An 11783-nucleotide genomic window follows, 5' to 3' on the forward strand; every position below is an offset into this window, starting at 1 on the left:
TATATATATATATATATTTATATATATATATATAAAAGTAACTTTATGTGTAAGCTCCTTCCTCATAGGTTCCGAAACAGCTGATCTTATCTTTTGCAAATTTTACACAAAGGTAATTTATATGTCTGGCAGTGTTCTTAGATATGTTTTGTATAGAAATTCATCTGATAAGTATCGAAAATCGAAAAATCTTTTCCTAAAAATAATCTTTCTTTCTTTCTTTCTTATAGATAAAAAAATAATTTTTACAGGGTAATATTTACGTTACACCGCCAAGAGAGATAATAAAATCTCCAAACTTTTCTTTTTCTTAAAGAAAAACAGAATCATTTCTCTGTTTGCATATTTTAAAACTAACCATTAATCAGAAGTGACTTTTACAGAAAGTCATCGTTAATCCCAAATATCAGCTGACGTGAAATTGTAAACAAACACAGACGGAAATTAGTACATAAGTTAAATTTTTTCTCGTTCCGATATTGATATTAAAAGCCTACTTGGTGTATTTAAAAACTATTAAACCGAACTTCTTAATATGCTAAGTCATGGATATGCGAGCGACTCCATGAAGGTTAGTTTATTTGCATATTCCTGTAAAAAAAATAGTGTTCATTTATTATTGTTCATATTTTATGATTTTTTATTCGATGATTGGTTTCATTTTACTATTATGCTAACTTCTTTTGATGCATAGTTTCTGCATTATGCACAATTGCGTAGAATGTATGATAAAAATGGTTTGGCACATGAACATGATTATATGAATATAAGTGACCTTGTCTGTGCGTGTGTGAAATGTCCAAATATGTTGATTTCAGTTTTAGCTAAAGGCACTGAAGTAATTATTTTTATCTTTTGAAAATATAACTATATATAGTGGGTACAATATAACAATAAGATACGATATCTGCATAAATTAAAATATCATATTTAAACGTATTTTATGACCGGACAACGCATATGTATAACTCATATTTCTGATTATTTAATACAATCTTCTATTAAGTTTTCTCCGCTCTGCAAAAAAAAAAAAAAAAAAAAAAAAAAGAAAACAGCGTTTTATTGGTCCCCTGACAAAAAGAGGGTAGACCTGTTAATTCACCCTTGTCCGTTCGGCTGTCCACACTTTTCTCAATAACTATCCCTCATAATTTTTTGAAATTTTGCACAAACATTAAACATGATCTGAGTAAAAATGTAAGAGAACGGATTTTCCGGGAAACCTCCGCTTACCCTTCCCCAGGGGTGCCTTTCGGGTTAAAAATGGCTAAAATTGACACTTTTGTGCTTCTCAAAAAAAATATTGATGCCTTGGATTCTGAAAAGTTGTAACTAACTGATTTCTATATAATTTTGTTTGTCTATACTTCACAATAACTCTTGGGTGTGCCCCAGAGGCTCTTTTAAGGCTAATAAAAACACTCCAGTTTTGGGACTATTTTACATATTTTCCCAAATTTTCTGTGTATGTCAATTTAGCAGTTTTGCATGGTGCTGAACTCAAATTTAAATATGTCAAGGCCTTGGAGACTTTGGGGGCTAATTGTGAGGGGAGGTTCAAATGATGGACTTAGTCATTTCTTTTTTGCATTTTTCAAATTTACATATGTTTATGCCTAAAACTGCACTCTTTGTTCATTTTCACCAGGACTTGACGTCCTCTGGGGACTTTTAAGGCTAAATGGGGGAGGGGGGACAAATGCTGAACTTAGTCATTTTTTTATGCCTCATTCAGTTTGTACTCACGGGGGACTATGCATGCTTCACTTTTTATAACTTTATTCACAATTTAGTATTGTTTAGTTTGTGTGTGGTTGCATGCTGCAGTAGTTTTATTTAGTAATGGTGGTGGGGGAGACGATTCAGTTGTTAATGACTTGGGTGTCTCAAGTTCGAATCCAGTTTGTTTCACAAAAATCACTTTCACTTAGGATGTTTGCAACCTTCATGTCGTCTCTCTCGTAAGTACTCAATGTCTTTTTAGAGAGAATTCCAGGTAGAAAAATATCAGGGTAACCAATGCCAACGAAAGAATCTTCGGATTCAGATAACGATGATGATGGGGAAACATAAATGCCTTCAATTACTAATACTTTCTTGCGGAATTTTCTTAGCAAATAAGCATATACGTACAGTAAACTTCTCATGAAGTTCTGATATGATATGATGCTGTTAATAGACAGTCGAACAAACCACAACAAAGGAAATGAAGAGCAGAAAGACACCATCGATGTACCTATTCAGTTCTGCCTTTCCTGCATTAAGTAGAGCAATAGACGAGTAGAGACGATGGGGTGCTGAGAGCCTTCAAAGAAGTACCTGCTGTGATGCTTCTGAAATAAGCTTTCATCTACCTTCACATTTAAAGGTTTCTTTTGTGCTATATTTAGACAGAGAATTAGCAAACATGTTCAAAGAATAAAAAGACTAACCTGTGGGGTAGGGTTGCAAAAACCAAGTGGCATATATTCAGATAAATGAAACATTGATTTTGTCAAGTATTTTTAGTTTAACACATTTTTTTAGCAGAGAGAATGGCATCATGAATTGCAAATAGTATTACACTTGCATTCTTTACTCACTAAATAAAAGAACATTGTGTAGTTATTTTTATTTGTTTACGAATTTATATTGCTTTTTATTTCGTTTCTATATTTATTTTAGTTTCATTCAAAAATATTTTAAAATCAAAAATATATTTGAGACATATATATATATATAGAGAGAGAGATACATACTTTAACTATATATATATCTATATATCTATAAAAGTGAACGTGTCTGTCTGTCTGTCTGTGTGTGTGTCTGTCTGTCTGTCTGTCTGTGTACATTTCCCTACGCAATAACTCTGTCAATTTTTAGTCTATAGACACGAAATTTGAAATACCGGGTACTGAGATTTGGGAAAATCGATGTGACGGGTGTCAGCCAGAAATTTGGCTGTTAAGGGGTCAAATTTCAACGATTTGACCTTTAAGAACTCTACCAAACTCCTCCGACAATTTTGGATCGAGACACTTGAAATTTTATATATAAGTTCCTTGAACCTGGATCTAACTTAATAAAGTGATTTGAGCCCGAAACTATAAATTTTAAGGGGTCATAATAGGGGTCAAAGTTTAAAAAAATTAACCATTTTTTTTTTGTTTTTTTGCACAGCATACACCTCCAAACACCCGAGCAACGCCGGGCACCCCTGCTAGTTTATATATATTTCTTTTGTTGTCTTAATGTTGAACTCTGAATCAAATATATACCTATGGATCTATATATGTACATGCATGCACTTATATATATGTATATGTACAAATTGACTATATATCTATATACATCTAATTGACTTTTTCTCCAAATATTTCTAAAAGAACTCTTTGCATGAATTGTTTCCCTATTTAGATTCTTATATTTTTCATATTTTATGACTAAAACTCATGAAACTTTTAGTTTTATCTCATGCAATAACCAGCAAATGCATAGGAATGCTAATATCTAGCAATGATATCTGAGTATTTTGCTAACAGTTTACCTCTGATGAGTAGAATTAGCATTCTTTGAAACTCCGCAGATTAAGGATTACCTAATACACCAGTTTTGGAGTATTCTGCCAAATAATAAAAACTAATTGTAAACTTTTATTTTACAGCTTTGTTCTTACTTATATATATATATATATATATATATATATATATATATAAACAAATGATTAATAAAACATGTTAAAAAACATCTTGAAAAAGAGTTAAAAACATATTTAAGTTTAAAAAAGAAACGCGATTCCTTTGGAACTTTCCTGTTGGATTGGAAGTTTTTAATTCGACCGTGTTTGGATTTTACCATTCTTGGATTTTTTACCCTTCACCGGACTATTCATTCATGTGAAATCTTTTTATCATTTTTCTTTTACCTCCTATTCCCCTTACCTCACCCTTTTTTTAACCAAGTAAGATCTGTGACTTACTTGTGGTTTCATTAAATACTTTTACATGCAAAATCCGATCCCGCATTTTGCTTATTTCTGCCCTCTGATGAGAAGGAGAGTATTTCTTCGAAACTCCGCGGATTAAGGACTGTCCACTTATCTTGTGCTTCCTTTTTTAAATTAAATATGTTTTTAATCTTTTTCAAGATGTTTTTTAACATATTTTATTAATCATTTGTTTATATTATAAGCTTTATTTCCTTTTCGGTTTTATTGAGCTTTTACATCTGGTTGAGATTACTTTACTTGTAAATATTAACTCTTTCATATTTATAATATATTTTAAGTTTACCATTATATATATATATTAAATACTTAAATGTTATAGGATTACAGATTGTATATTACTGTAAATATAAAATCAAATAAATATTAGTATCAATATTTATAAGACGATCCTAAGCAGATAAAGAAAGCTCAATATACAAGATAGACCAATATTATAAATGGAAATTCACAGTCAAATTCTATAGAATTACAACAAAATTTATGTATTTATAAGGTGTACAAATAATTAAAGGAAAAACTTTAATGATTATTTGTTCTCCATTGTCAAAGAAATTTTGTTGTAATTCTTCATAATTTAACTCAGAATTTTCATATATATATATGTGTGTGTTTATGGACTAATATGCTTATTCAATTATATCGTGTCCTTTAATTATGCCAATCTTTTAATTCATGAAGCTCGATGTATGTTAAATATAACTACAGAGCAATATACAAATAAATGACAAAAAGTCTATATTCCAAATTCCAAGAGGTTGTTCAGCTTACTGTTTATTTCTTTCAGTATGTTACAATGTTCAATTCTTGGCAGCACCTGTTTCGTAGCGTACAACCACTCATATAATCATTATATCAATTTTTGAATATTTTCCGCTCTGACTCATCAGAAGAATAAGAACTCATTAACTAATACACCAATTGCGTTCGCAGTATATATATTTGTATTATGATTCCTTTATTTATACATTCTTGTAACATACCCTAAAAAGCTAAAATGTTTCTGCATTTTCTGATTTTTTATCATTACCCGTGTGTAGACATACATCATTGTTTATTATTTTTTCCAGTTATAGATTTGATGTGAAAAGCTAATCCTCTTGATGATGATAATAAATCATTAATATGGTGTCAACCCCTCCCTCTCCTCTTTGTGCTGATGAAGTGACTGTATTAAATAAATTTGATATCGTCTCTGAAACGACCGTACACGATTTTAGGTTGTTATTGATTTCTTTAAAAATATGTAAATGATCATACATTAATTTATTAATTTCAATTAACTACTTTAATCTACTTTAGCTCTAGATTATCTAACTCTTTTCTATTGAGCTGATTTTATATCTGGTATATTCTGAGCAACTTGTTTGAATGCATGTTTTGTTACATTTAATGGTATTAGCTATATAATTAATTATCTATTGGTGCCCATACCTTCTAATTTTAGACCATAATTCCATATATATATATATATATATATATATATATATATATATATATATATATATATAAGTTTTGTGGTTAAATTTTAAATTCTGAAAAAAAAACAAAAAAACATATAGAGACATATTCGATTTAAGAATTTATTGCTTGACAAAAGGAATATATAGAAGGGATTATTTTCATTTCTTTAATCCATGGATTTTCAACAATGGCTCATATCTTCAGAGGAAATGAAACGCAGTTAGCAAAATGTTTTGCACCTCTGATGATTGTTGAAAATCCATGGATTAAGGAAATTAAAATAACCCTTTCTATATATTCCTTTTGTCAAGCAATAAATTCTTAAATGGAATATATGTCTCTATATGTTGTTTTTTCAGAATTTAAAATTTAACCACGAAACTTATATATTGCTCTATTCTTAAATATTGAGCTTTTTCTTTTTGGCTAGGATCTCCTTGAAAGTATTACTTCAAGTAATATCTATCAGGATTTTTCATCTGAATTCTATCAGTGTCTTATCTCGCTTATATATATATATATATATATATATATATATATATATATGAGAGAGGGAGAGAGAGAGAGAGAGAGAAACACGTCATCTTGTATTACTTTTCTCCAAAGTAATAAAATTGAATGAGATACTAATTTGATTGCAGCTTTCATTGTATTTAAGCAACCAAAAGTTGTCTTTTCTTTACATGGTCTTTAACGTTTTCATTCACATTAAAAAAAAAAAGAAAATGTTAATGACTTTCACCTTTCCTTCTTTTTTTTCCTGTGTTGTTCTTACACCGTTGTTTATACCTAAAAATAATCTTGTCTTTAGTAACTCCTCTAAAGATAGCAGCCATCTTAGACTAAGCAAGACAGAAGACTAATAAGAACAGATATTCGTTGTGGTGCGTCTGTTCAATTTGTTGTCTAAAACTTATCACTAACACACAAATGAAAATGCTTTTTCAAAATTAAGCGTGACAGACCAACGAAAACGCTATTTCAAAGTTAAGCATGGCAGATCAACGGAAACGCTTTTTCAAAATTAAGTATGACAGACAAAAGAAAACGCTATTTCAAAGAAATGTGACAGACCAATGAAACGCTATTTCAAAACGCTATTTCAAATTAAGTATGACAGACCAACGAAAACGCTATTTCAAAATTAAGTATGACAGACCAACAAAACCGCTATTCCTAAATAAAGTGTGACGGACTGAGGAAAATGTTATTTCATGATTAAGTCTGACCGACTTACCATTGGACGTAGCTTCCTATAAATCAACTTTGATGCATCAAAACTAAGAAGCATCCATTTAATCTGCATTTTGCAATGTTCAAACGGAATCATGACAAAACATCTCCAAGAGATGCAAAAACGCATCTCATAAATGTAACAGAGACGGTTTCATAACTTTTCTCGAATGCCGACGGCAAGAACACAACATGATGTCAAAAAGAACAAAAAATTACTGAGCCTATAAATAAATTTTTCCACGAGGCATGTCTGCAAGTCAGATTTTGAATATCATTGGGTACACTAACTTTCTGACAATTCCTGAAGTCAAGAAATTTTCCAAACAAGAAAAATCGATTACCGTATATACTTGTATAAGTCGAGTTTCTGGGAGACAGTTTTAAGGTTTTTTTTTGGGGGGGGGGTCGACTTATACATAAGTAATGTTTTTGAAAATGTTATTAAACAGTAATTCGGTGCTCGATCATAACATAGAAAACGCCATTTTGTTTGTTCACTCAGTATATACCGGTAATCCAAGTAATTAATCGCACTCCTTCCGAATCCCACTGCAGTGTGTTTTCCAGCATGTAAACACATGCGCGGTATTTCAGTGGTTGGCTTAATAATAATTGAAATAGCTCTCGCAATGTTCACTCTCTAGACATGGCTATAGGCCTAAGTTCGCTATAGTGTATTTGGTGATGATATGACGGTTTTTTTTAGTAGGTTAGGAAATGTAGTGTTTACAATATATCGTTCTTCCTTAAGTTCAACAAGTTTTAACAATTCAATGACAACTATTTAATGAAACCATTTAACGCCACTTAACGTATGCATTCACCTTATTACGGTATATTACGGCTCATGCAATGTATGCGTTTATGTTATTATGGTATGTGACATTAATTACATCTAAAAACAGTAACTGCGCCTGAAATCTACAGCATGTCAGCATTTGCGTTCGTTGCATGCAAGGGTGCAGTAGGTTGGTTCTATATGCAAAAAGCGAATAGACCACACGTGCATATATGTACGTATTATGACTCGCGGATGCCAAGAAACAATTTATGTCTTACAGATAAAAAAAGGGGAATTATCTACGCAAGAAAGAGCCATGGGATGGACTATTTAACTTGTTTAGTATCTACAGTAATATATACTTCTACAATTTTTGGTCTTAAAATGTAGATCGACTTATGCACAAGTATATAGGGAATGTTAATATTTCAATCTTTCATTGATTTAAGCCACAGAAAAGTTTATAATGCGTTAATCGAGATGGCAGAATTAGTGCATTCGACCTTACAAACTCACCTTTAGTTCCTTAAGTCATCAAAACATATCTATGGTTGGCTTTCAAAGTGCAAAGCAACACATTTCGCTGTTAATCAAAAGAATGCTGGTTCGAATCCAACCAGTGATGAATTTTTGTTTCATTGTTTTGAACAACCATATGAATTACACATTTATCGAAATAAACGTTTTGAAAGATTCAATTCTATAAGTAAAGTTGATATTTTTGTATATTTAAAGGATTCTGTTGATATTTAGTGGAAAAACATATCCAGTTTTAAATAACTTTGGTTTACCCCAAATAAAACATTGAAGCGTATGGGCCTGTGATAGGGACCAAATGTATAGGAGTAGCTTAGGTGGGGAATTGGACAACAAGATGTTTGTGCACATTACGTTTAAACGTCTGCATGTTCGTACAGTCAGGAGATTAAGGAGAGAATTCGAAAGGTAAACAGTCTAAAGAATGAATCTATGAAACAGAGAGAAAAACAGGAATAAAAATAAGTGTTTTGTATCCATTGTGTTTGTTTTACTAGTACTTCCACAGACTATGCGCCAATGAACTTACACTTTCTTAATATAAATAACCCTGAACCTCATCAGCAAAGTCGCATCATTTTTCTATAGTGGTCATTAGGTACCAGAAGATTTTCTCCTCTAACAATTATTTTCACTTTTTTCTCTCATTCCACATATGGTTTTATTTTTTTTCTAGATAGTTCCATTCCTGTAGGTATAGCCAGTTTTCACTTACTAAAATATTCATACATGGCCACCTCATATAAATATACTAGCAGGACCTATATTCTGGCACGGTCCAAGAAAATTGAGCAACCCAAAAAACTCCATCGCTCACCTCTGAACTCTATATTACTTATTTTTAACAATCAAACTATAAATCTGTGCCTATCATAACTTTTCTTGTTAAACTATTGCTACAGTGTATGAATTGAAACAAGAAAAGGGAGATAATTTTCATGAAATAATTAATGAAAACCATAGTACATTTACTATGATGGTGCCCACTAAAATTATTCATTGATATCATCCCAAAAACACCTATTTTATGCTTCAGGAAGAAGAAATACACCAAGATCTTCAATTACAAAAAAAAAAAAAAAAAAAAAAAAAAAAAAAAAGAATGATAGGTCAATCAACAGTATTCTAATTATTTTCTGAATTAATGAACCCAAGAATATATACAAGAAGGAAGGCTCCAGAGATTGTCTAAAAAGAGGATCCCTCCACTGTGATCAGGAGAGGATTATGATAGCTAAAATCAAGACTTGGTGAGCAATGCTTTTAAGAAGATGAGTGGTCTCAGCAATGACAACAAGTGCAGGTTCTGTTACACAGAAGTAGAAAGTGTAAGCCACCTGACATCCAGTTGTAAGATTTTGCTGGGGCATGCCTACAGTAAAATGCGACACAATAGATGTATAGCTATATTACTAAATCCACTCGACTCTCTGTAAAAAAGTTGAATATCGAATGTAGCAGAAAGTCTTGGGAACATCCATCAGAAAGAACAGTTGGAAATAAGTTATACACCATCCATTATGACTATGCAGTTCCTACAACTACTTATTTAAAAAACAAGGATATTAAATTTGATATAGTGATATAGTACAAAGAGAAAGAAGCCATCTTAGTAGAAGTTAATGTAGTGCCTTAAAAAAAAACTGGAATCTAAGGAAGATTTTCCTCATACCAGTAATTATAGGAGCAATTGGATTAATGAAAAATAATTTCCAAAGCTACCTGGCAAATATACCCGGTGAACCAAGTGCATTAAAGATATAGACAATTGCACTTTAGAATTTAAAAAAAAATTTCTTGATTGGAATGTATAAGATAACAGATGAATGTCTGACATCCGGTAGGATGCCTCATCACCAATTCGAACAAAGTAATAAGAAAATTGGAAAAAAAAAGATAATATCCTTTACATAAATTATTTTCAAATATCTACAAAATTTCAATTTCAATGCATTTTTAACATGAAGAGAACCATTTGGTTTTTATTTTAATTTAAAATACAAATCTGTGGCTAGGATTCTTAGAAAAATGATTGGATCATTTCAATGCTGTAGAAAACAGCCATTTCAAGTACTCTTTCTTGACTTGACTGAATATCGACTTTGAAATCTAGTAAGTGAAGATTTCGTCTGTTCATTACAACCTCTTTCTCACAAAAGAAACTTTGCTAGTTTCTCCCATCTAACGTTATTTGGATAGAATATTCTGAACTGAGCTTCAATCATTGTGTTTTTTTTTCTTCTTGCAAGAAATTCAAACGAACTCGTCTACCACAACTAAAAGTACTTTCCGTTTTTCTGCATGCTTAGTGCCAGGCAGAATTCCCATGTACAAACATTGTTTCCCAATATTTCTGTGGAACACATTACAATGAAACTATTTCCCTGCAGACTACTTCAAACCGAATGTCCACAAATACTTGTTATCAACCAACTCCATAAATAATCAAGCTTTCTTCATACCATTCATCATTTGCAATCGTCTCATAATCTTCATCATTCAACTGATGATTTAATCATTTTGTAAACTATTAATCTCGAATGGTTTTAAGCTTTATAAGAAAGTACCAAAAGAAAAAAAAAGCATGATTATCCATTACACATCTCTTCCAAAATATTCCTGTTTCATTGAATTATTTCTAGAGATTTTTTATTAAACGATATTTTTGTTCGTATCATTTGGATTTATCAGACTAATGTTATCACCTTGACTATCATTTTCATGACGTTTTAATTGATGTAACCTCCGACCATACAAATTTAAGAGTTCCACAGAAATATTTCTGAATTTGACAAGATACACCTGAAAAAGGTTGGAGTTTACATCGACAGAAACGTTTGGAAAATCACACTCAAGATGAGAAGAGTAGTCCAATGAATCCAAATAATATGTATAACCAATCCTCATCTAAAAAAATTCAAAAACGTACTTTTGGTCAAATTCTTAACAAAAATACATAGAATAAACTATATTACTTCCTTTTTACTTGACACTCATGTTTGTGTACATAATATTATGAAGTAAACAATTTTGTCCATGGAGTTGGAAATAACGCCCATTATTAAATATATGGAAGTAGACTTGTTAGCCTACTAAAAACATACAAACGTTATCGTTCGTTGACTTAAAATGAATGTTTTATGCCAAATTGATGGTTGAATATGGTTACATTTGTGCCCATTTTGTCATTATATATTAATCTTTATTAATCCCTATTAATCAAACGGACACCATAATACTTAGTTTACTGCACCTTATCATAACAAAGGCTAATACAACATTTCAAACAGATCGGCGCAGTACTTTACGAAAGAAATGAAACAAATAGACAAACTGAGAGAAATATATATATATGTATATATGAAATTTTTAGTAAAATAAGAGGCGTTATTACACTGGAGAAGTTTTTCTCATCTTACTTTTTTAGCTACTTTGAGACTTCAAATAGTTTTTACTTTGTAAAAATACATCACCACATACAAATATACAAACGCATGAGAAATATAATATAGGATATATTAATAAGCAAAACAAAAATGCACTAACCTGTTGATTAATAATTCATGAAGAAAAATCTTATTGAAAACTTACCTGAAAATAAAATAAAAATATAAGTCAGATTATAATTAAAAGTTATCTTTTACAAGTTTTACAAGAACATAATTATTGCATTAAAAAAAATGGTAAAAATAGTCATATCCTATTATCAAGCACTCCAGGCATTGCCCGGAAATTAATGTGAACCCATGTGCATTACTCTCAGTCGTCATTTTTTTATGT

General features: G+C 30.9%; 1 pseudogene across 1 annotated transcript in view; it reads right to left on the reverse strand.

Annotated features, from left to right (window-relative positions):
* LOC145295833 (potassium channel subfamily K member 9 pseudogene) overlaps positions 1-11570 on the reverse strand; it is a 324737-nt pseudogene extending 313167 nt beyond the window's left edge. Inside the window, exon 1 of the transcript XR_013869891.1 lies at positions 11550-11570. The product of XR_013869891.1 is annotated as a potassium channel subfamily K member 9 pseudogene (transcript). The remainder of the gene's footprint in view (positions 1-11549) is intronic.
* Positions 11571-11783: the final 213 nt, after the last annotated feature.

Source organism: Euprymna scolopes, chromosome 16 (genome assembly GCF_053919585.1).
Source record: "Euprymna scolopes isolate OS-2025 chromosome 16, ASM5391958v1, whole genome shotgun sequence".
Classification (NCBI taxonomy): domain Eukaryota; kingdom Metazoa; phylum Mollusca; class Cephalopoda; order Sepiida; family Sepiolidae; genus Euprymna; species Euprymna scolopes.